Here is a 17,998-nt window from a genome sequence, read left to right as displayed (position 1 = left end):
TGTGAGTTGACAATACTTATGCTTATAATGGCATTGAATATGCGATGATACCATTTCCGGGACCTGTGTGGAAAGAGGTATGTCTTCATCCTCTGGTCAGCAGTGTCCACTCCACCCATGTAGGCGTTGTACTGGTCGACACATACAGGTCTTTTGATGTCACGGAAGCCAGTGTCATCTGTCTTGGATCGGATCCTCCTCTGAACACAATCATTTCCATGGACTGTGGACAACATGGTGAGACGTTTAGTATCGTGCCAAGCACAAGCCAGGAGTTTTCCCTTTCTGCAAAAAACTGGGTCATCTCCTTTTTTCAGCTGTAAGACACTTTTACCAAGGCATTTTGGCATCCCCAACCTGGTAATCCTTACCGTCCCACACAGTCCAGTTTCCAAATCTGCTAATTCATTTGCAATTACAGGCGAGGTATAGTAACTGTCCATGTAAATCTCGTGTCCTTTGCCCGTAAAGGGAGAAACCAACTCACGGACAACTGCGTGTGTTGCACTGATGTTGCTTGCATTATTTTTGTACTGTCCAGTGTGCATTGACCAGCGCAAAACATACCCTGAACAGCTTTCACTCAGGGCATACACTCTATAGCCATATTTGTCAGGTTTATTCGGAGAGTAACATTTTAGTGAAGATCTCCCCTTGAAAGCTATTGTCATTTCATCTAAAGAAAGCTCCTTGATTGGACTGTAAACTGCTGCAAATTTGGGAATAATCAAATCTATTATTGGGCGGACTTTGAACAGTTTATCGTGCCCGGGCTCGCCTGTTCTCACATAATCATTATTGTTGACAAAATGAAAGAACGAAAGAATGATTTCAAATCTGTTTCTTGACATTACATTTCCAAATCCAGGCGTTTGTGTAAGCCAAAATGTTCCCCAGTAATCCTCGATTTCAGGTTTCTCAACAAGGCCCATGGAGAGATGCAAAGCGAAGAAAGCTTTCATTTCGGTGACTGATACATCATACCACTCAAGAAATCTTGAATGTGGCTTCAGAATCATAGGTGCCATACACTGATGTGCATATCTATTTGTCTCATCAGTAATGAAAGTCCAAAACTGATCGGTCAGAAAGAGTGACAGAATATCAAATGGATTAGCATCCGTCAGATCCATCTCTCCTGTGTAGCCAACTGGGTCTTCAAAAGGTTTGATCCATGCCTCAAATACCTCGACCTCTCTCAGCATGTCCCAGCTCTCATCCACCGGGCAAGTTTTACTGCAGCCACTGGTTCCACTGGTTCCTCGCCTCCATCTGTCCTTTGCACCTGTCCGTTGTTTCGAAGTCCCTTCATCTCCACTTGGAAATCCATCGTCACTCTCGGGGAGATAATACCCTTCAGAGTCAGAATCTGCTGTAAATTGCATGCCACGTGTACTTCCTCCAGCCATTTTTTTCCTTACCGGATCTGCCCTGGATCATACCTGGCTAATAAAGCGAAGTTGCACCGAACCGACCAATGACTGAAGTGATTCATTTTCTACTATTATTTCATTAATTTCCTTGTACGGTAAAGTTGCATTTCTGCGACTTTGGCGCTTAAAGGGTTAGAATACAGAGTTTTTGGTTTCAATACCTTATCATCTGCTGCCATCTTCTGTATTTTTTGTAAATAAAGGTGGACAAAAATAAATAAATATTTGACAAACGCCAAGCCTAGCCCCAAGCCCCAAGGACTGATAACCCTTTAGGCGCCAGAGATTATGGATGAAATAAATGTATAAATAAAAAACTTCCTGAGATACAGAGAACTGAAGCCGGGGCACAGCTCTGGGTCGGCAGTGCCCCTGGAGGCCCGTAGAAGCTCCACACTCCAGTTGATTCTTGGATAAAAGGGCACCCAGCCGGTCTCGAACTCGCGTGAGGCGGAGCAGGGATCATCCACCCCGCACACGGCCAGACTTTGCCCGGCCAGGGAGCACCTTCTGCGGGTCGGAGGCTCCGGGTCGGAGCCCCTGGAGCCTGGAGCCCTCACCGGGCCCCGAACTCGGCTGCCGGAGGCAGTGCAGTGCCTCATGGATAAAAGGGCACCCAGCCGGTCTCGAACTCGCGTGAGGCGGAGCAGGGATCATCCACCCCGCACACGGCCAGACTTTGCCCGGCCAGGGAGCACCTTCTGCGGGTCGGAGGCTCCGGGTCGGAGCCCCTGGAGCCTGGAGCCCTCACCGGGCCCCGAACTCGGCTGCCGGAGGCAGTGCAGTGCCTCATGGATAAAAGGGCACCCAGCCGGTCTCGAACTCGCGTGAGGCGGAGCAGGGATCATCCACCCCGCACACGGCCAGACTTTGCCCGGCCAGGGAGCACCTTCTGCGGGTCGGAGGCTCCGGGTCGGAGCCCCTGGAGCCTGGAGCCCTCACCGGGCCCCGAACTCGGCTGCCGGAGGCAGTGCAGTGCCTCATGGATAAAAGGGCACCCAGCCGGTCTCGAACTCGCGTGAGGCGGAGCAGGGATCATCCACCCCGCACACGGCCAGACTTTGCCCGGCCAGGGAGCACCTTCTGCGGGTCGGAGGCTCCGGGTCGGAGCCCCTGGAGCCTGGAGCCCTCACCGGGCCCCGAACTCGGCTGCCGGAGGCAGTGCAGTGCCTCATGGATAAAAGGGCACCCAGCCGGTCTCGAACTCGCGTGAGGCGGAGCAGGGATCATCCACCCCGCACACGACCAGACTTTGCCCGGGGAAGGGCCACTCTGGCTGGGCATGGCCCCCACTGAGCACCCCCTGGAACCCCTGGAGCCCCCGGAGCACCTCCAGAGCCACCCCCCACTCCTCCAGACTCTGCCCGGGGAAGGGCCACTCTGGCTGGGCATGGCCTCCACTGAGCACCCCCTGGAGCCCCCGGAGCACCTCCAGAGCCACCCCCCACTCTCCCCAGACTATGCCCGGGGAAGGGCCACTCTGGCTGGGCATGGCCTCCGCCGAGCACCCCCTGGAACCCCTGGAGCTCCTCCAGAGCCACCCCCCACTCCTCCAGACTCACCCCGGGGAAGGGCCACTCTGGCTGGGCATGGCCTCCACTGAGCACCCCCTGGAGCCCCCGGAGCACCTCCAGAGCCACCCCCCACTCTCCCCAGACTATGCCCGGGGAAGGGCCACTCTGGCTGGGCATGGCCCCCACTGAGCACCCCCTGGAACCCCTGGAGCCCCCGGAGCACCTCCAGAGCCACCCCCCACTCCTCCAGACTCTGCCCGGGGAAGGGCCACTCTGGCTGGGCATGGCCTCCACTGAGCACCCCCTGGAGCCCCCGGAGCACCTCCAGAGCCACCCCCCACTCTCCCCAGACTATGCCCGGGGAAGGGCCACTCTGGCTGGGCATGGCCTCCGCCGAGCACCCCCTGGAACCCCTGGAGCTCCTCCAGAGCCACCCCCCACTCTCCCCAGACTCACCCCGGGGAAGGGCCACTCTGGCTGGGCATGGTCTCCACCAAGCACCCCCTGGAGCCCCCGGAGCACCTCCAGAGCCACCCCCCACTCCTCCAGACTCACCCCGGGGAAGGGACACTCTGGCTGGGCATGGCCTCCGCCGAGCACCCCCTGGAGCCCCCGGAGCACCCCCAGAGCCACCCCCCACTCTCCCCAGACTCACCCCGGGGAAGGGACACTCTGGCTGGGCATGGCCTCCACTGAGCACCCCCTGGAACCCCTGGAGCCCCGGGAGCACCTCCAGAGCCACCCCCCACTCTCCCCAGACTCTGCCCGGGGAAGGGCCACTCTGGCTGGGCATGGCCTCCGCCGAGCACCCCCTGGAACCCCCGGAGGCCCTCCAGAGCCACCCCCCACTCTCCCCAGACTCACCCCGGGGAAGGGCCACTCTGGCTGGGCATGGTCTCCACCAAGCACCCCCTGGAGCCCTCGGAGCACCTCCAGAGCCACCCCCCACTCCTCCAGACTCACCCCGGGGAAGGGCCACTCTGGCTGGGCATGGCCTCCGCCGAGCACCCCCTGGAGCCCCCGGAGCACCTCCAGAGCCACCCCCCACTCTCCCCAGACTATGCCCGGGGAAGGGCCACTCTGGCTGGGCATGGCCTCCGCCGAGCACCCCCTGGAACCCCTCCAGAGCCACCCCCCACTCCTCCAGACTTTGCCCGGGGAAGGGCCACTCTGGCTGGGCATGGCCCCCACTGAGCACCCCCTGGAACCCCTGGAGCCCCCGGAGCACCTCCAGAGCCACCCCCCACTCCTCCAGACTCTGCCCGGGGAAGGGCCACTCTGGCTGGGCATGGCCTCCACTGAGCACCCCCTGGAGCCCCCGGAGCACCTCCAGAGCCACCCCCCACTCTCCCCAGACTATGCCCGGGGAAGGGCCACTCTGGCTGGGCATGGCCTCCGCCGAGCACCCCCTGGAACCCCTGGAGCTCCTCCAGAGCCACCCCCCACTCTCCCCAGACTCACCCCGGGGAAGGGCCACTCTGGCTGGGCATGGTCTCCACCAAGCACCCCCTGGAGCCCCCGGAGCACCTCCAGAGCCACCCCCCACTCCTCCAGACTCACCCCGGGGAAGGGACACTCTGGCTGGGCATGGCCTCCGCCGAGCACCCCCTGGAGCCCCCGGAGCACCCCCAGAGCCACCCCCCACTCTCCCCAGACTCACCCCGGGGAAGGGACACTCTGGCTGGGCATGGCCTCCACTGAGCACCCCCTGGAACCCCTGGAGCCCCGGGAGCACCTCCAGAGCCACCCCCCACTCTCCCCAGACTCTGCCCGGGGAAGGGCCACTCTGGCTGGGCATGGCCTCCGCCGAGCACCCCCTGGAACCCCCGGAGGCCCTCCAGAGCCACCCCCCACTCTCCCCAGACTCACCCCGGGGAAGGGCCACTCTGGCTGGGCATGGTCTCCACCAAGCACCCCCTGGAGCCCCCGGAGCACCTCCAGAGCCACCCCCCACTCCTCCAGACTCACCCCGGGGAAGGGCCACTCTGGCTGGGCATGGCCTCCGCCGAGCACCCCCTGGAGCCCCCGGAGTACCTCCAGAGCCACCCCCCACTCTCCCCAGACTATGCCCGGGGAAGGGCCACTCTGGCTTGGCATGGCCTCCGCCGAGCACCCCCTGGAACCCCTCCAGAGCCACCCCCCACTCCTCCAGACTTTGCCCGGGGAAGGGCCACTCTGGCTGGGCATGGCCCCCACTGAGCACCCCCTGGAACCCCTGGAGCCCCCGGAGCACCTCCAGAGCCACCCCCCACTCCTCCAGACTCTGCCCGGGGAAGGGCCACTCTGGCTGGGCATGGCCTCCACTGAGCACCCCCTGGAGCCCCCGGAGCACCTCCAGAGCCACCCCCCACTCTCCCCAGACTATGTCCGGGGAAGGGCCACTCTGGCTGGGCATGGCCTCCGCCGAGCACCCCCTGGAACCCCTGGAGCTCCTCCAGAGCCACCCCCCACTCTCCCCAGACTCACCCCGGGGAAGGGCCACTCTGGCTGGGCATGGTCTCCACCAAGCACCCCCTGGAGCCCCCGGAGCACCTCCAGAGCCACCCCCCACTCCTCCAGACTCACCCCGGGGAAGGGACACTCTGGCTGGGCATGGCCTCCGCCGAGCACCCCCTGGAGCCCCCGGAGCACCCCCAGAGCCACCACCCACTCTCCCCAGACTCACCCCGGGGAAGGGACACTCTGGCTGGGCATGGCCTCCACTGAGCACCCCCTGGAACCCCTGGAGCCCCGGGAGCACCTCCAGAGCCACCCCCCACTCTCCCCAGACTCTGCCCGGGGAAGGGCCACTCTGGCTGGGCATGGCCTCCGCCGAGCACCCCCTGGAACCCCCGGAGGCCCTCCAGAGCCACCCCCCACTCTCCCCAGACTCACCCCGGGGAAGGGCCACTCTGGCTGGGCATGGTCTCCACCAAGCACCCCCTGGAGCCCCCGGAGCACCTCCAGAGCCACCCCCCACTCCTCCAGACTCACCCCGGGGAAGGGCCACTCTGGCTGGGCATGGCCTCCGCCGAGCACCCCTAGAGCCCCCGGAGCACCTCCAGAGCCACCCCCCACTCCTCCAGACTCACCCCGGGGAAGGGCCACTCTGGCTGGGCATGGCCTCCGCCGAGCACCCCCTGGAGCCCCCGGAGCACCTCCAGAGCCACCCCCCACTCCTCCAGACTCACCCCGGGGAAGGGCAACTCTGGCTGGGCATGGCCCCCACTGAGCACCCCCTGGAACCCCTGGAGCCCCTGGAGCACCTCCAGGGCCACCCCCCCACTCCACCAGACTCAGCCCCGACCCGGGCACACTCTTCCCCGGGTCCTGGGCTCCGGGACTCCGGGGATGACCACCGGGGACCAGGCTCTCCCTCCGAACCCGGGGACCCACCCTTAAGCACCCCCTCGCGGGCTAAACCCCTTAGGGGCAGCCGCCTGGAAGCCCGTGCCCTTGGTACTCTGACATGGAAGCCCGTGCCCTTGGTACTCTTAACCACACTTTGAAATTTTTCGAGTATAGTGTACTATTTCGGTTTTTACTCTAAGTCCCTCAGGGGCATAGGGTGCTATACTCTGATGGTCAGATCACCTCCAGGCCCCAGGGGAGTGCTTTTCTGGGGGCAAACAGTGCACTGATGATGGGGGATTATTTCATTTTGCTCATTTCTGTGTTTTTTCACATTTTAACCCATTTTCACCCCTTTTGCTCACAAACTTCATACTACGGCCCGGAAAAACTACAGAGTCCCTCGGGTATAGTGTACTATTGCCGAAAAACGACAGAGTCCCTCGGGTATAGTGTACTATTGCCGAAAAACGACAGAGTCCCTCGGGTATAGTGTACTATTGCCGAAAAACGACAGAGTCCCTCGGGTATAGTGTACTATTGCCGAAAAACGACAGAGTCCCTCGGGTATAGTGTACTATTGCCGAAAAACGACAGAGTCCCTCGGGTATAGTGTACTATTGCCGAAAAACGACAGAGTCCCTCGGGTATAGTGTACTATTGCCGAAAAACGACAGAGTCCCTCGGGTATAGTGTACTATTGCCGAAAAACGACAGAGTCCCTCGGGTATAGTGTACTATTGGCTGGAAGCTCGGTTTTTTTTCTAAGTCCAGCAGGGGTATATGGTACTATATTCTGGTGGTCAGATCACCTCCAGGCCCCAGGGGAGTGCTTTTCTGGGGGCAAACTGTGCACTGATGATGGGGGATTATTTCATTTTGCTCATTTTGGTGTTTTTTTCACATTTTAACCCATTTTCACCCCTTTTGCTCACATCTTCAAACTCGGGCCCTGATTACAAGTTCTGACCAAATGATGACAAACACGGTATTTATTATGTATTTTTTTCATTTTTTTTATTTTTCCAACTTATACATCCATCATTGGTGCCAGGCAGGTTGTGGAGAAAGCAGTGAAGAAAGGAGAGAGCCATCACAGAAAAGATGTCCATCCAGGGTCAAGGTACCCTGCACTTTTACATATCCAAATGACAGCATTTAAAGTTTTTTAGCGTATGGTATCTCTCGTTGCATGGAACCGCACAGAGGCCAACGCCACACTGACGGCACCTGTACTTTGTTTGCCGCCTGCCTTTGGTACGAGAGCGGTCAGAGCACACGGCGCAGTCTGGACGTCCCTCTGCTTGACAAAGCCAATGACGCTCTGTGAGTCTCTGTGGCATTTCACCCTCCGGTCTTGAGCGCCTTTCTTGTTTTTTGGAGTGATCAGCCAGTAATGCATCAATAATGTTCTGAATGTAAACCTTTAAAGGTTTGTGTGGGCCTGGAGTGGATTTGGTGTATATGATGTGTGAGTTGACAATACTTATGCTTATAATGGCATTGAATATGCGATGATACCATTTCCGGGACCTGTGTGGAAAGAGGTATGTCTTCATCCTCTGGTCAGCAGTGTCCACTCCACCCATGTAGGCGTTGTACTGGTCGACACATACAGGTCTTTTGATGTCACGGAAGCCAGTGTCATCTGTCTTGGATCGGATCCTCCTCTGAACACAATCATTTCCATGGACTGTGGACAACATGGTGAGACGTTTAGTATCGTGCCAAGCACAAGCCAGGAGTTTTCCCTTTCTGCAAAAAACTGGGTCATCTCCTTTTTTCAGCTGTAAGACACTTTTACCAAGGCATTTTGGCATCCCCAACCTGGTAATCCTTACCGTCCCACACAGTCCAGTTTCCAAATCTGCTAATTCATTTGCAATTACAGGCGAGGTATAGTAACTGTCCATGTAAATCTCGTGTCCTTTGCCCGTAAAGGGAGAAACCAACTCACGGACAACTGCGTGTGTTGCACTGATGTTGCTTGCATTATTTTTGTACTGTCCAGTGTGCATTGACCAGCGCAAAACATACCCTGAACAGCTTTCACTCAGGGCATACACTCTATAGCCATATTTGTCAGGTTTATTCGGAGAGTAACATTTTAGTGAAGATCTCCCCTTGAAAGCTATTGTCATTTCATCTAAAGAAAGCTCCTTGATTGGACTGTAAACTGCTGCAAATTTGGGAATAATCAAATCTATTATTGGGCGGACTTTGAACAGTTTATCGTGCCCGGGCTCGCCTGTTCTCACATAATCATTATTGTTGACAAAATGAAAGAACGAAAGAATGATTTCAAATCTGTTTCTTGACATTACATTTCCAAATCCAGGCGTTTGTGTAAGCCAAAATGTTCCCCAGTAATCCTCGATTTCAGGTTTCTCAACAAGGCCCATGGAGAGATGCAAAGCGAAGAAAGCTTTCATTTCGGTGACTGATACATCATACCACTCAAGAAATCTTGAATGTGGCTTCAGAATCATAGGTGCCATACACTGATGTGCATATCTATTTGTCTCATCAGTAATGAAAGTCCAAAACTGATCGGTCAGAAAGAGTGACAGAATATCAAATGGATTAGCATCCGTCAGATCCATCTCTCCTGTGTAGCCAACTGGGTCTTCAAAAGGTTTGATCCATGCCTCAAATACCTCGACCTCTCTCAGCATGTCCCAGCTCTCATCCACCGGGCAAGTTTTACTGCAGCCACTGGTTCCACTGGTTCCTCGCCTCCGTCTGTCCTTTGCACCTGTCCGTTGTTTCGAAGTCCCTTCATCTCCACTTGGAAATCCATCGTCACTCTCGGGGAGATAATTTCCTTCAGAGTCAGAATCTGCTGTAAATTGCATGCCACGTGTACTTCCTCCAGCCATTTTTTTCCTTACCGGATCTGCCCTGGATCATACCTGGCTAATAAAGGGAAGTTGCACCGAACCGACCAATGACTGAAGTGATTCATTTTCTACTATTATTTCATTAATTTCCTTGTACGGTAAAGTTGCATTTCTGCGACTTTGGCGCTTAAAGAGTGCTTGATTTGTAAATATATAGTTACAGGAACACTTGTGGACTGGGTGATCAGGCCAAAAAAGTTACTGTAACACACAAAAAGTGACGCACATGTAAGTAAAGTAACAATGGGACAAACCTTTGTGTCACAACCAGTCAAATTGGAATTTTAAAAAAAAATCAAGAATTGAATTGTCTATCTGGTCACTGTTTCTGTTGTTTCTATTCTATCTGTTCTGTTTTTGTCCATTCTATCATTTAAGGCATTTTTACGGAAGGGGATGTAGCTCAGTGGTAGAGCGCATGCTTAGCATGTATGAGGTCCTGGGTTCAATTCCCAGCATCTCCAGGCGATACTGTAGTCTTTGCTAATTGCCAGATTACACTGCAGTGAATTTTAGAGACCTTCACTGAAATATTTCAAATCAGCACATGTGGTGATTCAGTGCAAGCTCCCAGTCCCGCATTACCTTTGAACCTTGCAGCACTTATAAAATTCAAACAATATTATTTCATCCATCCACACTACCTGCAGGAAGGTGAGACAAAGTGGCCCATTCAGGCAGCCTGGGCGACATTCCCAACTTCCAGTATAGGTATGTCTCGCCAAACCTGAGCTTAGAATGCTTAGTAAAACATGCTGTCTCCATGAATTCATGGAGAGTTAAATCTGGTAATGTAATTGCGCTAGTTTCAGAAAATAATGTGGGTAATTTCCACTTTCTTAAACACAGTTTAAAGGTGTCTTGTTGTTGTGGCCGATGGACTTGATATCCATTGGGGTTTCCCCGCGCAGGTTCGATTCCTGTCAGCAACGTGTGTTTAGCAGCACAGATTTGGAGATTTCGTTCTATTCTATAAACCAGCATGTTTGGTGATGTTTAATTTCGGAGCCATTCTTTCAGAATGAGGGCATGTATGAAATCCTTGTTTCAATCCCCTGCATCTCCATTCAATATTCTGTTGATGGCACAAAGTGAAAAGTGTTGACTCCAGGTCTTGCTTGGAAAATAATCATGACAGACAAGAGATGGTTATGTAGCTCAGTGTTAGAGCACAGTCTTTCGTAGCAAGATCCCAGTTCCACATTCCTTTAAAATTAGATTTCATATTTTGAAGCAATTTGAGTCTATTAGACGTATACAGCCCCATGGGCATTACGCACTGGCCTCTTGAACCGGGATTGTGGGTTTGAGTCCCATGATCATAGCCATTCAGCAGAGTGGCGCAGCGGTAGCGTGCTGGGCCCATAACCCAGAGGTCGATGGATCGAAACCATCCTCTGCTAGATTTTTTTTACTTGCATTATTGCGATTGTCAATCCAAATGAACCAAGCTAGTCAGTAATGTGTTGGATGATGGAAGCCGATCTTCAGCGCAAGCTCCCAGTTCCACATTTGCTTTGAATCTAGCAGCACATTTCTTTTTTCCATCCTATATTGTTATTTCTTTTTTGGGGAAAAGGATAGCTGAGTAGTGAAAGAAGATGTAGGTCAAAAAAGACCCATGAATAGACATTTTGAAGCAATTTGAGTCTATTATGGGTACATAACCCCATAAGCAATATGCACAGGATACTAGCCTCCAAAATCCGGGATTGTGGATTTCAGGTCCATGGTCTAATAGGCTGAGCCACAAGGAAAATACTAATCACTAGACTTGTTGCACGTGGAATGGGCTTATATCTATTACATACAGAACTGTTCCTTAACTCTCAAGCATCAATGAGGCCTTCTTTATACGTCATAAGGCGCTGGTACAGCTAGCAGCCCGGTGTAAACGCTCTCTCTTTTTTCTCACACTTATTGTGCTTTATCTCCTATATTTTGTAAATATAGTTAGTATATTTTTTCTATTTTACTGTAGGATAGGGACACGCGCTGGAATCGTTTTTAATTCAACTGTTTTTGACTTTATTCGGCTGGATTGAGTGTTTTCGTCGTGTCGTGGCGATGTGTCTTGGCTCTGAGTCCCCCGGCTCCGGCCCCCGGCCGGCGCCGTACCGCGCTTACACAAAGGAGGAACTAATGAAACTGCGGAGAACAGTCGTCTTACCCGGAGATCGTCACGTTATCCCGGCGGACATCCTAAGGAAAACGCAACGAAGCAGACGGGCTGGACGTAAACTCCGAGAGAAGAGAGGGACAAACAGGAAGTCGGTTCCCGCCGTAGTCATGGGTAACGTGAGGTCCCTTCAAAATAAAATGACGAAAATAGCGAGCCTCATGCGGTCCCAGAGGATTTATAGGGACAGCAGTGTCTTGATTTTCACAGAGACCTGGTTAACAGCAGAAATGCCAGACTCTATTGTAGGTTTGGACAATTTTCATCTGCTGCGGGCGGACAGAACGAGAGAATGCGGGAAGAAAAGATATATTATCTGCCCCGGGAGTTCTCACATGTGATTTTGATCGCAGTCTATGTGGCCCCGTCTGCCAATGCTGAATATGCTTGTGAAGCACTGCTCTCCTGCACTTGTAGGCTGCAAACACAGCACCCACAGGCTCTCTCCCTCGTCTCTGGTGACTTTAACCACGCTTCTCCCTCTTCTGTTCTACCAACATACACCCAGTATGTTACCTGCCCCACCAGAAACAATAGAACATTGGACTTGTTTTTTGCCAACACCAAGGAGGCTTATTCCTCTTTCCCCCTCCCTCCCCTGGGCAGCTCGGACCACAACCTTGTACATCTGGGGCCTGTGTATGAACCCATCGTGCCCATGTGGGACAATAAAGGAATATCTTATCTTATCTGATCTGATCTGATCTGATCTTATCTTATCTTATTGATTGTTTTTGTCCATTCTATCATTTTAGAGCGCATGCTTAGCATGTATGAGGTCCTGGGTTCAATTCCCAGCATCTTCAACCAGCACTCACCTCCGCGTACAGCCCGTTGTCAGCCTGGAAGTGCCCCGGAGTCTGGTAAAATCAAGCCGAAAATAGACCCTCTCATGCCGGGTCTGGGCGGCGCTAAGAGCGGGAGGAGTGCGGGGCTCCATTCAGAGCCTCCGTGATCCGCCTTACAACCAGCTCTCACCTCCGCGTACAGCCCGTGGTCAGCGTGACACCGTGCTCTGCCCCGAGCAATCAGAGCAAACAGGAAGCTTCTGGAAGTGCCCGGGAGTCTGGTAAAATCAAGCCGAAAATAGACCCTCTCATGCCGGGTCTGAGCGGCGCTTAGAGCCAGGAGGAGCGCGGAGCGCGGGGCTACATTCAGAGGCTCCGTGATCCGACGCTCACATCCACACCTCCGAACCATGACTTGACATTACGGCTGTGAAGGAGCCTTGGAAGCTGGATAAAACCAGAACGGGGCCCATCGATCGCGGTTCTCGTGTGCCCGTCAAACGAGCTCCTTGCCCGGTAGCCGCACAACCAGGAAATGTACCTGTTTCGATTGCGAAAAACGTCATTCTCAAAAACCGCCCGCCCCTCCCTCCCAGCATTACCATTTTGCACATTCCGCGTGAGAGCAGCGTAAGAATTTCTCGGGAGCAGCGTGATTTAGCCCGGGAATCTTGAGCTGAACGCTTATTGCCACGAGCCCAAAAAACGACTAAGTCCAACGGTATATAGTGTACTATTGCCGAAAAACGACAGAGTCGCTCGGGTATAGTGTACTATTGCCGAAAAATGACAGAGTCTTTTCAGGTATAGTGTACTATTTCGGTTTTTACTCTAAGTCCCTCAGGGGCATATGGTGCTATACTATGATGGTCAGATCACCTCCAGGCCCCAGGGGAGTGCTTTTCTGGGGGCAAACAGTGCACTGATGATGGGGGATTATTTCATTTTGCTCATTTTGGTGTTTTTTCACATTTTAACCCATTTTCACCCCTTTTGCTCACAACTTCATACTACGGCCCGGAAAAAACGACAGAGTCCCTCGGGTATAGTGTACTATTGCCGAAAAACGACAGAGTCCCTCGGGTATAGTGTACTATTGCCGAAAAACGACAGAGTCCCTCGGGTATAGTGTACTATTGCCGAAAAACGACAGAGTCCCTCGGGTATAGTGTACTATTGCCGAAAAACGACAGAGTCCCTCGGGTATAGTGTACTATTGGCTGGAAGCTCGGTTTTTTTTCTAAGTCCAGCAGGGGTATATGGTACTATATTCTGGTGGTCAGATCACCTCCAGGCCCCAGGGGAGTGCTTTTCTGGGGGCAAACAGTGCACTGATGATGGGGGATTATTTCATTTTGCTCATTTTGGTGTTTTTTCACATTTTAACCCATTTTCACCCCTTTTGCTCACATCTTCAAACTCGGGCCCTGATTACAAGTTCTGACCAAATGATGACAAACACGGTATTTATTATGTATTTTTTTCATTTTTTTTATTTTTCCAACTTATACATCCATCATTGGTGCCAGGCAGGTTGTGGAGAAAGCAGTGAAGAAAGGAGAGAGCCATCACAGAAAAGATGTCCATCCAGGGTCAAGGTACCCTGCACTTTTACATATCCAAATGACAGCATTTAAAGTTTTTTAGCGTATGGTATCTCTCGTTGCATGGAACCGCACAGAGGCCAACGCCACACTGACGGCACCTGTACTTTGTTTGCCGCCTGCCTTTGGTACGAGAGCGGTCAGAGCACACGGCGCAGTCTGGACGTCCCTCTGCTTGACAAAGCCAATGACGCTCTGTGAGTCTCTGTGGCATTTCACCCTCCGGTCTTGAGCGCCTTTCTTGTTTTTTGGAGTGATCAGCCAGTAATGCATCAATAATGTTCTGAATGTAAACCTTTAAAGGTTTGTGTGGGCCTGGAGTGGATTTGGTGTATATGATGTGTGAGTTGACAATACTTATGCTTATAATGGCATTGAATATGCGATGATACCATTTCCGGGACCTGTGTGGAAAGAGGTATGTCTTCATCCTCTGGTCAGCAGTGTCCACTCCACCCATGTAGGCGTTGTACTGGTCGACACATACAGGTCTTTTGATGTCACGGAAGCCAGTGTCATCTGTCTTGGATCGGATCCTCCTCTGAACACAATCATTTCCATGGACTGTGGACAACATGGTGAGACGTTTAGTATCGTGCCAAGCACAAGCCAGGAGTTTTCCCTTTCTGCAAAAAACTGGGTCATCTCCTTTTTTCAGCTGTAAGACACTTTTACCAAGGCATTTTGGCATCCCCAACCTGGTAATCCTTACCGTCCCAAACAGTCCAGTTTCCAAATCTGCTAATTCATTTGCAATTACAGGCGAGGTATAGTAACTGTCCATGTAAATCTCGTGTCCTTTGCCCGTAAAGGGAGAAACCAACTCACGGACAACTGCGTGTGTTGCACTGATGTTGCTTGCATTATTTTTGTACTGTCCAGTGTGCATTGACCAGCGCAAAACATACCCTGAACAGCTTTCACTCAGGGCATACACTCTATAGCCATATTTGTCAGGTTTATTCGGAGAGTAATATTTTAGTGAAGATCTCCCCTTGAAAGCTATTGTCATTTCATCTAAAGAAAGCTCCTTGATTGGACTGTAAACTGCTGCAAATTTGGGAATAATCAAATCTATTATTGGGCGGACTTTGAACAGTTTATCGTGCCCGGGCTCGCCTGTTCTCACATAATCATTATTGTTGACAAAATGAAAGAACGAAAGAATGATTTCAAATCTGTTTCTTGACATTACATTTCCAAATCCAGGCGTTTGTGTAAGCCAAAATGTTCCCCAGTAATCCTCGATTTCAGGTTTCTCAACAAGGCCCATGGAGAGATGCAAAGCGAAGAAAGCTTTCATTTCGGTGACTGATACATGATACCACTCAAGAAATCTTGAATGTGGCTTCAGAATCATAGGTGCCATACACTGATGTGCATATCTATTTGTCTCATCAGTAAATGGTAAATGGTCACATTTATATAGCGCTTTTCTACCGTCAAGGTACTCAAAGCGCTTTACATCAAGGAACCAGTCACCCATTCACACACACATTCACACCCCAGATGTACGCAGACACTGGGGGGCAAGTTGGGTTAAGTGTCTTGCCCAAGGACACAACGGCAGTATTCACATGAGGCAGCTGCGATCGCACCGCCAACCTGCGGGCCAGTGGATCTGACCGCTCTGACTGAGCGGGGAGTCGAACCGCCGACTTTTGGATCTGAAGACGAGCACTCTACCACTGAGCTACTGCCGCCCAAATCAGTAATGAAAGTCCAAAACTGATCGGTCAGAAAGAGTGACAGAATATCAAATGGATTAGCATCCGTCAGATCCATCTCTCCTGTGTAGCCAACTGGGTCTTCAAAAGGTTTGATCCATGCCTCAAATACCTCGACCTCTCTCAGCATGTCCCAGCTCTCATCCACCGGGCAAGTTTTACTGCAGCCACTGGTTCCACTGGTTCCTCGCCTCCGTCTGTCCTTTGCACCTGTCCGTTGTTTCGAAGTCCCTTCATCTCCACTTGGAAATCCATCGTCACTCTCGGGGAGATAATTTCCTTCAGAGTCAGAATCTGCTGTAAATTGCATGCCACGTGTACTTCCTCCGGCCATTTTTTTCCTTACCGGATCTGCCCTAGATCATACCTGGCTAATAAGAGGAAGTTGCACCGAACCGACCAATGACTGAAGTGATTCATTTTCTACTATTATTTCATAAATTTCCTTGTACGCCAAAGTCGCATTTCTGCGACTTTGGCGCTTAAAGGGTTTTAATTAAACCAACTTTTAATAACTCCTGCCGACTTGTTGACAGAATTTGGGGTGGAATGACGCAACAATCTTCACATTGTCCCCCTACGTAAAAAACACCCTTGAACGTGTGTTTTAAATCATATCAGATTGATAACCAACCCACAGCAAAGTTACCTAGAGAGATTGTGCACACGCATTTCCATTGGCATCCAGCAAATATCAAATGCTTGGGGTGTATAAGTAGGTTCCTGTTTAAGACATGAACCCACCAGCTGTCCTTACCAAAATAACTCATTTGGCAGAGCGATAGACTGAAGATCTAGAAGTCCCTGGTTCATCCCCAGATTTCTGCATGAGAACATAGAAAGCGCATTTCTTTAAACCTTGTTGAAAGAATTAGAGGACTGAATGAAAGATACAAGATGATAGGTACGCTGTAGCTATTGAACACAATATGAGCTCAACAGATGAAGCTTTTATTTCAGTATGCAAGAGGGGCACAGTAAAGTCATGGAGCTTTAAAGCTCCAACAGCATGCTCAAAGTCAATGAGAGTTTGCATGAAACACACAGCTGGTTTCACTGGGGATCGAACCCAGGACCTTCTGCGTGTAAAGCAGATGTGATGACCTCTACACAATGAAACCACAGAGCATGTGCCTGCATTCTACATGGCTGCTCTCTTTGATTTGCCCTGTTGAGTAAATCTACTATTTGTTTTGCAAGTCTTTTGTGTAACTGTCTTTCACATAGCTCAAATTGGAGCTACATTATAAAGGTGCAGAACTACACGAACATTGATCAAGACTAGGTAATCAGGATCTACTTTTATTTATTAGCCAAAATATGAAAATCATAAGCCATTTTACAAATAATTGCACTATTAAATGCACACAGACATAGCACATGAGGGCAAGGGTAGACACGACTTGGATCAAAATGTTACCTTAGCAAAAAGTAGCTGTATAGAAATGAACTCTGGCAAAAATGATCAGAATGAAAAATACTCACACACAAAGAAAGTACCCATACAAAAATATTCAATTCAAGTGGGGGCGAAGCTAAAACTACAATCCAACTATGAAGCACTTTCTGTGAATTGCAGACAGACAGTGGATCTGGTTGAGGTCTAATTGGAAATAAAACTTGGAACAAGAGTCATGATTGCTGCAGTACAATTCCTATTTTTGACAAGACAAACCAAATGAGGAACATGAAGAAGCACAAGTGGTGACAATAAAATGGTTCATTTATTTGCCTGCACTGACAACGCAATGGATCCTCTTCACATGTCTTCATGGCTGCCTCTGGGCTGTTGTGCTGGCTAAGGTGAGAGAATGGCCAATGTATGTACTGTATGCCATTGCCATATGATGCGTCCATCAGTCGGTAGAGCATCAGACTTTTAATCTGAGGGTCCAGGGTTCAAGTCCCTGTTCAGGTGACTCTTCATGTGTGGTTGAAGAACTGTAAAATTTGATGTGGAAAAAAGGTCTTTCCAAGTTTCTTTACAAATGCTTATCTTGTATATCTCCCAAGATTTTTAGTCTCTTTACAGTTATTAAACCAACTTTTAATAACTCCTGCCGAATATTAACCCGCTTTGTCATTAGCAGGTCCAGAGTGTGCCCTTTGCCCTTGGTGGGGCCACTCAGGTGCTGAGTAAGACCAAAGCTTCTGAGGACAGTGCCAAACTCTTTAGAAGGAGACGAGGTTGAGCGGGGCGTGAAGGAAGGAAGGAACAGTCACTCACGTACGGGAAACTCCTACCAAGCAGTGGCCAGCCTATAGCACACTGGGATTCTGTGGTAATTGAACCAAGTTTAGCAGTTCCTTTCATCAGTTAATAACACAAGCAGGCTTTCCTATTTACCAATGTAGATAACAGGGGTTACAACAGTAACTTTGGTGGGTCTCGAACTCACAGCCTTTGAATGCCTTTGCAACTTTTGTCTGATTCCCCTTTTTCACAAAAGCAAAACAGTCATCCGAAAACGGTCTACATCAATCAATCAATCAATCAATCATTCAATCAATCCTTACCATCAA

At 51.3% G+C, this 17,998-nt stretch overlaps 3 non-coding genes across 3 annotated transcripts; 2 read left to right on the top strand and 1 right to left on the bottom strand.

Annotated features, from left to right (window-relative positions):
• Positions 1-9,569: 9,569 nt before the first annotated feature.
• Positions 9,570-9,641, top strand: trnaa-agc (transfer RNA alanine (anticodon AGC)). Its single transcript has one exon. It is a non-coding gene; the product is annotated as a tRNA-Ala (tRNA).
• Positions 9,642-10,508: 867 nt separating this feature from the next.
• Positions 10,509-10,580, top strand: trnam-cau (transfer RNA methionine (anticodon CAU)). The gene has a single exon. It is a non-coding gene; the product is annotated as a tRNA-Met (tRNA).
• Positions 10,581-16,523: 5,943 nt separating this feature from the next.
• trnav-uac (transfer RNA valine (anticodon UAC)) lies at positions 16,524-16,596 on the bottom strand. Its single transcript has one exon. It is a non-coding gene; the product is annotated as a tRNA-Val (tRNA).
• Between the last annotated feature and the right edge of the window lie 1,402 nt (positions 16,597-17,998).

The sequence above is a fragment of the Eucyclogobius newberryi genome, unplaced genomic scaffold, assembly GCF_026437365.1.
Source record: "Eucyclogobius newberryi isolate DKJ021-1_F unplaced genomic scaffold, fEucNew1.0.hap1 SCAF_46, whole genome shotgun sequence".
Taxonomy (NCBI): Eukaryota; Metazoa; Chordata; class Actinopteri; order Gobiiformes; family Gobiidae; genus Eucyclogobius; species Eucyclogobius newberryi.
The sequence above is the reverse complement of the archived record's forward strand: the minus strand, read 5'-3'. Positions and strand labels throughout refer to the sequence as shown.